Source organism: Rhinoraja longicauda, chromosome 31 (genome assembly GCF_053455715.1).
Source record: "Rhinoraja longicauda isolate Sanriku21f chromosome 31, sRhiLon1.1, whole genome shotgun sequence".
Classification (NCBI taxonomy): Eukaryota; Metazoa; Chordata; class Chondrichthyes; order Rajiformes; family Arhynchobatidae; genus Rhinoraja; species Rhinoraja longicauda.
This window is the reverse complement of record NC_135983.1, coordinates 12,694,616-12,707,900: the sequence shown is the minus strand read 5'-3', so window position 1 is coordinate 12,707,900 and position 13,285 is coordinate 12,694,616.

The following is a 13,285-nucleotide window of genomic DNA, read 5'->3' as shown; positions in this document are numbered from 1 at the left end:
CGAGAGAAAAAAAAGTTCAATGTGTGTTTATATACACATACTCAAATATACATATATATATATAGATCATAACACACACACACAAAAACAAACAAACAATAATAGTGCAATAATAACAATAATAGTCTATGTAGTTCAGAGCTTATTTGAGGCTCTAGTGTTTAATAGCCGAATGGAAGAATCGTAGGGAGGAAGCTGTTCCTGAACCTGGACGTTACAGTTTTCAGGCTCCTATGTAACTAGTGTATAAAAATGTGGGAGGTGGGGGGGGGGGGGGAGAATGAGACTGAAAGATGATGGGTGGAATGAGAGGGGGGGGATACTGGATCTCCTCAACCTTCCAAAGTAGAGAAGTTGATGGGCTTCCCTTATGATTGCTTCAATGTGCTAGACCCTTATGGAGTCGGTACACGTGACAATAAACTAAACTTAACATAAACTAAACTCAAAACAGGTGGGAACCTTGGACCTTAGTAATGAGGGGTTGAAAATGCCTGCAAGAACTACAGCCAGTTAGTCCGCACTGCTTTTATGAACACAGAAAGGTACATCTTTAGGGCCAGACATTTTCTGAGGGTTGACCCTCGTGATAGGTCTTCTGATGTCAGCCTTGGTGAATGAGATTATAATGCCACCAGGAAATACTGGGGTCCGAGAATGCATATCAGTGTTCTTGCTTTCAAAGCAAGCAGAGAACGCGCTGAGGTCGCTGTCACTTGAGCAACCACTTGGTTTTGTCTTCTCGAAGTGATGATGTGCAAGCCCTGCAAGTTGCCTAATGTCCAATAACAATAATAGTCTATGTAGTTCAGAGCAAGTTGCCTGTTTAGAGCAAAACTGTCTCTTTTTCCTTACAAATAGGCTTATTGAGGTTGTACCTCGACTTCCTAGATGATATGGAGTTCCTGCATCGCCAGACATGAATGCCTGAGATCTACTCCTCAGTAGAGGATTATCTGAAGGAGATGAAGGAACATCTAGTTCATCCAAGGCTTATGGTTGGGAGCACTCAGATGGTTTTGGTAGGAACACACTCCTCCACACATTTCCTTATGAAGTCTGGAACAATCATGGCGTATATATTCAAGTTCATTGCTGAGTCCTCGAACAGCATCCAATGTACCAACTCCATGTACTCATGGAGTCGTTCCTCTACTTCCCCTGACCTGATCTGTGCAGTTGTCACTACTGCAGTTGCACTCTTCAGTCACTACCAATATGTAAGAAGATAGAACACAGCCTGGTCATCTGATTTCCCAAAGTGAAGACGAGGGGTGGAGTGATAGGCATCTTTGTTGGTGGAGTAGCAGCAATCATGGATATTTGATCCTCTAGTGCTGTAAGACATGTGCTAATGTGCATGTGCTAGGAAGTGACTTCTTCACAATCTCTGGCTATGATGGGAAAGGCATGGGGGTCTGTGTTTGCTGACTACAGTTTGCAGCTCCTCTGGCGCTAGACGAACATCTGCCTTGAGCGGGATGTAGATTTCCCAATGTACAATATAGATTATAGAATGCGGTCATATCATATCATATATCATATCATATATATACAGCCGGAAACAGGCCTTTTCGGCCCTCCAAGTCCGGGCCGCCCAGCGATCCCCGTACATTAACACTATTCTACACCCACTAGGGACAATTTTTACATTTACCCAGCCAATTAACCTACATACCTGTACGTCTTTGGAGTGTGGGAGGAAACCGAAGATCTCGGAGAAAACCCACGCAGGTCACGGGGAGAACGTACAAACTCCTTACAGTGCAGCACCCGTAGTCAGGATCGAACCTGAGTCTCCGGCGCTGCATTCGCTGTAAAGCAGCAACTCTACCGCTGCCTACCGTGCCGTAAGTAAGTAATTAATTCTACCTCCCTTGGGAGGTAGAAGGGGTGACACTTGGCTGCTAGATATTCCAGGTGCAGAGAGCAAGACCGGACTGCTATTTCTGAGCACCACTAAGAGTTTACCAGGAGATAAATGTTGTTGCCTCTCTTTTTTCCCTGATGCCATTGTCCAGTCCATATGATAAATAGGGAAATATTCAGGTTAGATGGTTGAATCTGTGGAGCAGGGGATGATCCATGACTCTGTGAAACAGACCACACAACATTCCCTCATTTCACTTTGATAAAGCAGTCTTGCTCCAAAGTCCTCAACCTTATGTTCTAGGGACTGTACATTGGCCAGAAGTATATACGGAATGGGGGTGAGGGTCACAGGCTTGTGCACTTCAATTTTATTTGCAAACCCCCCCCCCCCCCCCTGCAATAGAGGCTCCAGGGTAGTTCCAGGTACAGTACTCACTGCAAATAAGATCCTCTGCGAGGTTGGGGATTCCCCAAACACCCCATTTAGTCAGTTACGGCATTAATTTCTGCTCTATCATTTAACTGGAGAAGTACAAAATTGCTCTATTTGATGTTGACTAGCTCTGCTTGCAGGTCTGTTTACCATTTACCATTCACCATAGATAAACCTTGAATCTTCAGTTGAATGCTTACCTTCTGTCACAACACACACATGTACATCCCAACGTTGGCTTCCGATGCATCTGGATTAAACCATACATCAGCTAAGCCCACTCTACGCTACAAATACAGCGCAACCCATGCCGAATTTAATAAATATGGTGGAAAAGTGGTTGTCGATTACATTAGTCCAGTGTTAGTCTAAATTCAATCAATGTAGTCGTGGATTTACATTACTTTAATTAAATAAATATGAAAAATATCAATGTTGTTATAAAGTTTACCAAAATTCTTTAGAGAGGAAAAGTGTTGATCTTACCCCAGCTTGGGCTATCTGTAACTCCAGATCCACATCCACTGGTCCTCGATTTTACACCTCTCAATCCAAGGAAAATGTAGTCAATTGAAGAGGGTGCAACAAAGTTGTTGACATCCTGGGAATGAATTAAAAAGATAATTCTGGCTGGGTGCATTCCTGGAGGTTTTAGCACAGGACTTCCTCCCTCCACATGCTCTGCACGCTGCTGATCCGTCAACATGGTGTAGTGCTTTTCTTTGCTAAACAGAAGGAGAAAAGTAGTTTGGCCCACTGATTTGGCGATGTTAATCAGGAGCTGACCTGGGGTGGCTAATTGCGTCAAGACCAGCCTGAGGTCATGAGGTGGGCTCGCCCCTTACTGTAGGTGAAGTCCACACCTTCCATCAGGTGGCGCCAGAAATGACTGCCTCGCTAACAGTCTGTCTGGCCCTTACTTCTTCGTTGCTTTTTTAGTATGTGTTAAATGTACGTTTTTAGTGTTCTTTAGCTTGTTTTATGTGGTGGGTGGGGGAGGGGGTTGGGGGAAACCTTTTCTAAACTCTTACCTCGACGGAGATGCAATTTTCTTTCCGTATCGTATCTCCTCCGTCCGCACTGCAGCCGAACATCGAGGAGTTGGCGGCGTTTGCTGGAGACCGACTGGGAGCTCCACCGCAGGAGCCTGCGGACTTAACATCATGGCGACCACGAATCCTTTGCCAGGGATCGACCTTCTGAGCTCTGCCGCTGGTGCCTGCAGACTTTAACATTGTGGAGTTCGCGGTCTCTGGCTAGAGACCGACATCGGGGAACTCCAAGCTTCGATCGCCCTGACGCAGGAGCTTCGATCGCCCCGCCGTGGGGGCTTCGATCGCCGACTGCAGGAGCTTCGATCACCCCGACGGATGGTTCGACTGCCCCGACCGCAGGAGAAAAATGAGGGAAGTAGATTAGACTTTATTGTCTTCCATCACAGTGAGGAATGTGGGGAATCTGCTGTGGTGGATGTTTATATCACCCGTTCCCACCAGTTCTATGTTATCCCACTTTTGTGTCAACTCCCTGAAACATTACACACCAAGGACAATTTAAAGAGGACAAATTAATCTACAAATGATGTGGGAGGAAGCCAGAGCAGCAACGGGGAACCCGTGCAGTTACAGGGAGAAACTCCACACAGATAGCACCCGAAGTGAGGATCGAATCAGGGTCTCTAGCGCTCTGAGGCGGCAGCTCTGCCAGCTGTGCCACCGTGCCGTCCAGTACATTAGCTCATCATGTCAGTGAATGATATTTATTCCAGAGGGAAGCAACTTCCTGAGAGGAATCATCCACCGGAGACCTCCTGTGAGAAACCATCCACCAACCCCTAGAGAGGAACTCTAGCCATTCTCCAACTCCCTGATAGGAACCATCCACGGACCGGTCTCGACCCGAAAAGTCAGCCATTCCTTCTCTCCAGAGATGCTGCCTGTTCCGCTGTGTTACCCCAGCATTTTTTTGTCTATCTTCGATTTAAACCAGATCTGCAGTTAATTCTTTGCAACACATCCACCGGTGGCGGAGCACCTGACAGGAGCCATCCACCAAACCCCTGCCCTGAGGAGCCCGGACCCGGCTGGCTCAACTCATCATCGACGGCAGCCCGTTCGCCCGGGTTGGCGGTCCTTTCCCGCCCTGCGGTCGGCGGCTCGCGGGCGCTTCTGCAGCCGCGCGGACCGCGATGCCCACGAGCTGGCGTTCGGAGGTGGGGGTGAGGCGCCGCCAGGCGATGCCAGGGGGCTGGGCGTGGGGACGGTGATGGTGGCGGTGACGGTTAGGGGGCGCGCCTGCACGCAGCGCGTGACAATGGTTTGACAGTTGGTCACGTGCGGGCGGGCCGGGTCACAAGAGGGGGCTCCAGCTCGAGCCATGAAGTGCGGAGGGCCCTTCGGGCTGCTCCTTGCCATGGCGCTCAGCGTGCCGTCGGCACAACTCTTCATCCCGCCCGGGATGGCTCCGATGACCGACGGGGAGAAGCCGGCGCTATCTCCCGATGACGGCGCCGGCACCTCCATAGCTGTCCACGTCAATAAGACAAACACGGGCGAATCCGGCAGCACCACGCCGCCGCTGATGGTCGACGTGGACGTGGTGGACTCAACCAGCGCCACGACCGTCGCCACCCAGGCGGAGGTGGAGGCGGCGTCTGGGGCGGCGGCCGGAACCGAATCCGACATCGGCACCGATATCGACACCGGCTCCGGCACCGATATCGACACCGACGCCAACAACCCGGCCCAACCGGTTAAGATCGAGATCGAGATGGAAGACGTTGCGAACCACAGCAGCGCGACGACCGAACAGGCCGGGCAGGCCGGGCAGGTCGGGCAGGCGCACAATCATGATTGGCACCCCTACCGCATCAAGATCGGCGGCGCGACCGAAACCACCTTGCTGCCGGAGACCGACACGCCGGAGACCGAGTCGCCGGAGACCGAGACGCCGGAGACCGAGACGCCGGAGACCGAGATGTCAGAGACCGAGACGCCGTCGACACAGTTCGCCATCGAGGAGGAGGTGATCGTGGAGGTGACACCGAATACGGGGCAGATGACGGCGAATCTCGGCAGCAGCACCACCACGACGGTCACCGCCACCACCACCGCCTCCCCCGTCGCCGTCTCCCCGACGCGGGTGCGAGTGGAGCTGACGGCGAATGGCGGGGTCACCGCTAGCGCCACCACCCCCAATAGCAGCACCAGGCAAACCACCGAGCGGAAGGAGCCCATCCTCGTCCTCCATATGCTGGACACCACGGAGCCGGTCCAGAAAGAAACGAAGTGGCGCCGCAGCGAACCGCAAGTTGTCGCCCCGACGAAAAAGCAGAAGAAACAGCTGCCCAAAGTCGTGGAAGGAGCAGAGCCCGAGAAACCCAAACCAGACACCGCTACCAAGAAGCCCAAGAATAACAGCCTGAACAAAAAGGCCAAGAAGGAGGCCTTGGTCGTCGCGGAGGAGGCGAAAGTGGTCGATGGAGGGGAGACGGCGAAGGGGGAGGAAAGCACTTTGCTGTCACTGCCCGTCACCGAAGTCCCAGGTAACAATACCGAGACCCCGCAGGTTTACCTTCTGATTAAAGAAGTTGATCTGAACTCACACGCATCCCAGATGGAGACCGAGGTTCCTGTGGCGATTCATATTATTACCGCGAATACAACCACGAGCGCCCAAACCACTGGCACCCAAACCACGGGTAACCAGACCTTGGGTAACCAAACCATAGGTAACGAGACCATGGGCAACCAGACTACGGGCAACCAAACCACAAGCACCCAAAGCACGAACACGCAAAGCATGAGTACCCAAAACGCGAGTACCCAAATTATGACCACCCAAACTACGGGCACCACCATGGAGTCTGGAGGAAGTCAAACAATCATTGACATCGACGACAAAGTCATAAGCATCCGCGAAAAACCTGACAAGGGTGAAAATGCTGGGAAAGCTGAGAAAAAGACAAATCAAGAACCACAATTCAAGGAAGTGTACTTTGACCAACTTATCGATCATTTTCGTTTTAGCACCCATCAAAAGACTTATCGTCAGCGCTATCTTATTACAGGTGTGAAAGGTCTATTTTATTCTGCTATTTAACATTTTGCCATCCTGAACAAGTGTGGTGCTGGTATTGTCCTTCATCTCCAGGTTGAGAGAATCCAAGGAATTATAGGCTGGTGAGGCTCAAGTCAGTGGTAGGGAAGCAATTGGAGCAGGACAGTGGTGGATAGTGTTTATGTGGATTTTAGTAATGTGTTTAATAATATCCTGTTAGTTTAATCCAGAAGATTCACAGTGACTTGGTTGTATGCAAAGCATTAGAACAAGGTTCCACATAGTAAGCAGCTATCGAAGGTTAGAGTTCATGGGATCCAAGGAGAGATAGCTGAATGGATAGAAAACTTCATGGAAGAAAACAGAAGGGTGATGGTGGAAGTTTGCTGTTCAGATTGGAGGCTTGTGACTAGAGGTGTGCTTCAAAGCTCGATGCTGTGCACCATTGCTGTTTCTCATCTATGTCAATGATTTGGATTAAAATGTACATGTCATGATTAGCAAGTTTGCAGATGACACAAAAGTGGATGGCATAGTTAGTGAAGATGGTTGTCAAAAACTGCAACAGGATCTTGTTCGGTTGGGCAAGTGGGTTGATGGAATTCAATGCAGAGAAATGTGACGTGTTGCATTTGGAAAGTCTAACATGGGTAGGACCTACATAGAGAATGGTAGGGTTCTGGGGAGTGTAGAACAGAGAGATCTTGGAGTGCGTACGTAGTTCCTTGAAAGTGGTGTCACTGGTAATAGATAGGGTGGTCAAAAAGGCTTTTGGTCAAATTGACTTTCATCAGTCAGAGTATTGAGTATAGAAGTTGGGACGACATGTTGCAGTTATATAAGACATCGATGAGGCCACATTTAGAGCATTGAGTTCAGTTTTGGGCACCATGTTATAGGAAAGATGGTGTCAAGCTGGAAAAGTTGCAGAGAAGATTTGCAAGGATATTGCCAGGACCTGAGGGCCTGAGCTACAGGGAAGGTTGAGCAGGCTAGGACTTTATTCATTGGAGTGCATGAGGATGAGGGATGATCTTATAGAGGTGTACAAAGTCATGAGAGGAATAGATCGCACATCGTATTTTGCCTAGAGTAGGGGAATCGAGAATGAGAGGACATACGTTTAAGGTGAGAGGGGAAAGATTTAAGAGGAACCTGAGGGATAACTTTTTTAGACAAAGGGTGGTGGGTGTACGGAACAAGCTGCCAGAGGAGGCAGTTGAAGAAAGTATTATCGCAACGTTTAAGAAACATTTAGCCAGGCACATGGATAGGATAGGTTTCAAGTGATATGGACACAATGCAGGCATGTGGGACAAATGTTGATGCGGCATGTTGGTCGGAGTGAGCAGGTTGGGCCGCAGGGGCCTGCATAGCTCCCTGAGTCTATGTATGAATTCAGAACTGGTTTCCGAATAGAACACAGAGGGTTGTGGTGGAAGGCAATCATTCAGGCTGGATGTTTTGTGACCAGTCGTCCTGCATGGATTTGTGCTGTGACATCCGTTTGTGATTATATATAAATACAGTGCATTCAGAAAGTATTCAGACCCCTTCATTTTTTCCACAATTTGTTACGTTACAGCCTTATTTTATAATGGATTCAATTCATTTTTTAATCATCAATCTACACACAATACTCCAAAATGAAGAAGCAAAAACAGGTGTTTAGAAATTTTTGTAAAGTAATTAAAAATAAACAACTGAAATATCACATTTACATAAGTATTCAGACCTTTTGCTATGACACTCAAAATTGAGCTTAGGTTCATCCTGTTTCCATTGATTATCCTTGAGATGTTTCTACAACTTGATTGGAGTCCACCAGTGGTAAATTGAATTGATTTGGAAAGGCACACACCTCTCTATTTGGAAAGGCACACACCTCTCTATATAAGGCCCCACACATGACAGTGCATGTCAGAGCAAAAACCAAGCCATGAAGACGAAGGAATTGTCCTTAGACCTCTGAGAAAGGATTGTGTCAAGATACAGATTTGGGGAAGGGTATAATACAATTTCTGCAGCATTGCAGGTCCCGAAGAGCACAATGGCCTCCGTCATTCTTAAATGGAAGAACTTTGGAACCACCAGGACTCTTCATAGAGCTGGCTGCCAGGCCAATCTGAGCAATCGGGGGAAGAAGGGCTTTGGTCAGGGAGGTGACCAAGAACTCAATGGTCACTCTGACAGAGCTCCAGAGTTTCTCTGTGAAGATGGGAGAACCTTCCAGAAGGACAACTATATCTGCAGCACTCCACCAATCAGGCCTTTATGATAGTGGCCAGACGGAAGCTACTCCTAAGTAAAAGGCACATGACAGCCCCCTTGGAGTTTGCCAAAAGGCATTCAAAGGACTCTCAGACCATGAAAAACAAGATTCTCTGTTCAGATGAAACCAAGATTGAACTCTTTGGCCTGAATGCCAAGTGGCACCGCTCATCACCTGGCCAATACCATACCTACCGTGAAGCATGGTGGTGGCAGCATGATGCTGTGGGGATGTTCTTCAGCGTGAGGAATTGGGAGACTAGTCAGGATCGAGGGAAAGATGAATGGAGCAAAGTACAGAGAGATCCTTGATGAAAACCTGCTCCAGAGCGTTCTGGACCTCAGACTGGGGCGGATCCTTGAGAGGATCTGCAGAGAAGAATGTGAGAAATTACCCAAATACAGGTGTGCCCACTTGTAGCGTCATACCCAAGAAGACTTGAGGCTGTAATCGCTGCCAAAGGTGCCTCAACAAAGTACTGAGTAAAGGGTCTGAATACCAATGTAAATGTGATATTTCTTTTTAATTACTTTGCAAACATTTCTAAACACCTGTTTTTGCTTTTTTATTATGGGGTATTGTGTAGATTGATGATATAAAAAAATAATTTAATCAATTTTAAAATAAGGCTGTAATGTAACAAAATGTGGAAAAGGTGAAGGGGTCTGAATACTTTCTGAATGCACTGTTACTTGGATGTAAATGTATGTGAACAGGATCTATAGATATGTGAAGAGGAAACAATTAGTGAAGACAAATGTAGGTCCCTTACAGTCAGAAACAGGTTAATTTATAATGGGAAACAAGGAAATGGCAGACCAGTTAAACAAGTACTTTGGTTCTGTCTTCACTAAGGAAGGCACAAACAATCTCCCAAAAATACTAGGATCCCGAGGATCTAGAGAGAGGGAGGAACTGAAGGACATTCACATTAGTCAGAAAATGGTGTTAGGCACTGTAGGGACTCAAGGCAAATTAATCCCCAGTGCCTGATGGTCAGCATCCACGAGTACTCGAGGTGGCCCTCAAAATCGTGGATGCATTGGTGATAATTTTCCAATGTTCTATAGACTCAGGATCAGTTCCTGTGGACTGGAGGGTAGCCAGTGTAATTTCTCTTTTTAAGAAAGGAGGGAGAAAGAAAACAGGGAATTATAGACCAGTTAGCCTTATACCGGTAGTGGGGAAGATGCTTGAGTTGATTATTAAAGATGTAATAGCAGCGCATTTGGAAAGCAGTGACAGGATCGATCAAAGTCAGCTTGGATTTATGAAGGGGAAATCACACTTGACTAATCTTCTGGCATTTTTTGAGGATGTAACAAGTAGAATGAATAAGGGAAAGCCAGTGGATGTGGTGTATCTGGACTTTCAAAAAGCCTTTGACAAGGTCCCACACAAGAGATTAATGTGCAAAACTATAGCACATTGTATTGGGGTAGGGCATTGACATGGATCGAGAACTGGTTGGCAGACAGGAAGCAAAGAGTAGGAATTAACAGGTCCTTTTCACAATGGCAGGCAGTGACTAGTGGGCTCCACAAGGCTCACTGCCTGGACCCCAATTATTTACAACATATATTACCGATTTAGACAAAGGAATTAAATGTAACATCTTCATGTTTGCGGATAACACAAAGCTGGGTAACAGTGGGAGCTGTGAGGAGGATGCTATGAGGCTGCAGGGCGACTTGGATAGGTTTGGTGAGTGGGCAGATGCATGGGAGATGCAGTATAATGTGGATAAATATGAAGTTCTCCACTTTGGTGGCAAGAACAAGAAGGCAGATTATTATCTGAATGGTGTAGGAAAGAACTGCACATGCTGGTTTAAATCAAAGATAGACACAAATGCAGGAGTAACTCAGTGGGACAGGCAGCATCTCTGGAGAGAAGGAATGGGTGATGTTTTGGGTCGAGATCCTTCAGATTTAGTAAGTTTGCAAATGACACCAGGATTGCTGGAAATGTGAACAGCGAGGAACGCTATCAAGGTATACAGCAGGATATATATCAGCTATAGAAATGGATGGAGAAATGGAAGATGTAGTTTAATCTGAGCAAGTATGGACTGCTGCACTTGGGGAAGTCTAATATAAGGGGAAAGTATACAGTTAATGGAAAGACTCTTAACAACATAAATGAACAGAGGGATTTTGGGGGTTCATTGCTCACTGAAATTGCCAACGCCAGTTGATAAGAATGGCAAATAAGGCGATTGGCACAATTGCCTTTATGGGTTTGGGCATTAAGTATAATAATCATTAGGTCATAATGCAGCTTTATAGTTTAGTTTAGTTTAGAGACATAGCATTGAAACAGGCCCTTTGGTCCACTGGGTCCGCATCGACCAGCGATCCCTGCGCATTAACACCATCCTACATACACTAAGGACAATTGTTACATTTACCAAGCCAATTAACCAATAAACCTGTATGTCTTTGGAGTGTGAGAGGAAACTGAAGATCTCGGAGAAAACCCACGCAGGTCACGGGAGAACGTACAAACTCCGTACAGACAGCACTGGACTTTGGTTAGGCTGTATTTGGAGTTAAACATATAGTTCCGGTTACCCCATTACAGGAAGGATATGAACGCTTTAGGGAGGGCGCAGGAGAGGTTTACCACAATGTTTCTGTGCTGTATGACACTGAGTACAAGTCCACTGAATATTAACATGCACATACATTGTGCATTTAAGAAGGCAAACCGTATGTTGTTGTTTACAGGAGAGGATAGAGTATGAGACTGAAGAAATCTGAATGCAGTTAAATTAGTTCCTGGTAAGACCTCATCTGGTGTTCTGTTCAATACTGGTCTCACTAAAATAATATCCTTGCAATAGAGGCAATGCAACAATAGTTCACCAGATTGTGAGGTGGTGAGGTGGTGAGGTGGGGGAAGACAATAGACAATAAACAATAGGTGCAGGAGTAGGCCATTCGGCCCTTCGAGCCAGCACCACCATTCAATGTGATCATGGCTGATCATTCCCAATCAGTACCCCGTTCCTGTCTTCTCCCCATACCCCCTTACTCCGCTATCCTTAAGAGCTCTATCTAGCTCTCTCTTGAATGCATTCAGAGAATTGGCCTCCACTGCCTTCTGAGGCAGAGAATTCCACAGATTTACAACTCACTGACTGAAAAAGCTTTTCCTCATCTCCGTTCTAAATGGCCTACCCCTTATTCTTAAACTGTGGCCCCTTGTTCTGGACTCCCCCAACATTGGGAACATGTTTCCTGCCTCTAATGTGTCCAACCCCTTAATAATCTTATATGTTTCGATAAGATCCCCTCTCATTCTTCTAAATTCCAGTGTATACAAGCCTAGTCGCTCCAGTCTTTCAACATATGACAGTCCTGCCATTCCTGGAATTAACCTAGTAAACATACGCTGCACGCCCTCAATAGCAAGAATATCCTTCCTCAAATTTGGAGACCAAAACTGCACACAGTACTCCAGGTGCAGTCTCACTAGGGCCCTGTACAACTGCAGAAGGACCTCTTTGCTCCTATACTCAACTCCTCTTGTTATGAAGGCCAACATTCCATTAGCTTTCTTCACTGCCTGCTGTACCTGCATGCTTCCTTTCAGTGACTGATGCACTAGGCCACTCAGATCTCGTTGTACGTCCCCTTTTTCTAACGTGACACCATTCAGATAATAACCTGCCTTCCTATTCTTACCACCAAAGTGGATAACCGCACACTTATCCACATTAAACTGAATCTGCCATGCATCCGCCCACTCACACAACCTGTCCAAGCCACCCTGCAACCTCATAGCATCTTCCTCACAGTTCACACTGCCACCCAGCTTTGTGTCATCTGCAAATTTGCTAATGGTACTTTTAATCCCTCATCCAAATCATGAATGTATATTGTAAATAGCTGCGGTCCCAGCACCGAGCCTTGCGGTACCCCACTAGTCACTGCCTGCCATTCTGAAAGGGACCAATTTATCCCCACTCTTTGCTTTCTGTCTGCCAACCAATTTTCTATCCATGTCAGTACCCTACCCCCAATACCATGTGTTCTAATTTTTCCCACTAATCTATGTGATTAAGCAATCCCAGATGTTCTAGTGGCCAGAGATCCTAGGGTGACGGAGGAACTGAAGGAAATCCACATTAGGCAGGAAATGGTGTTGGGTAGACTGATGGGACTGAAGGCTGATAAATCCCCAGGGCCTGATGGTCTGCATCCCAGAGTACTTGAGGAAGTGGCGCTAGAAATTGTGGACGCATTGGTGATAATTTTCCAATGTTCTATAGATTCAGGATCAGTTCCTGTGGATTGAAGGGTAGCTAATGTTGTCCCACTTTTTAAGAAAGGAGGGAGAGAGAAAACGGGAAATGATAGACCAGTTAGTCTGACATCAGTGGTGGGGAAGATGCTGGAGTCAATTATAAAAGACAAAATTGCGGAGCATTTGGATAGTAGTAACAGGATTGTTCCGAGTCAGCATGGATTTACGAAGGAGAAATCATGCTTGACTAATCTTCTGGAATTCTTTGAGGATGTAACCAGGAAAATTGACAGGGGAGAGTCGGTGGATGTGGTGTACCTTGACTTTCAGAAAGCCTTTGACAAAGTTCCACATAGGAGATTAGTGGGCAAAATTAGAGCACATGGTGTTGGACGTAG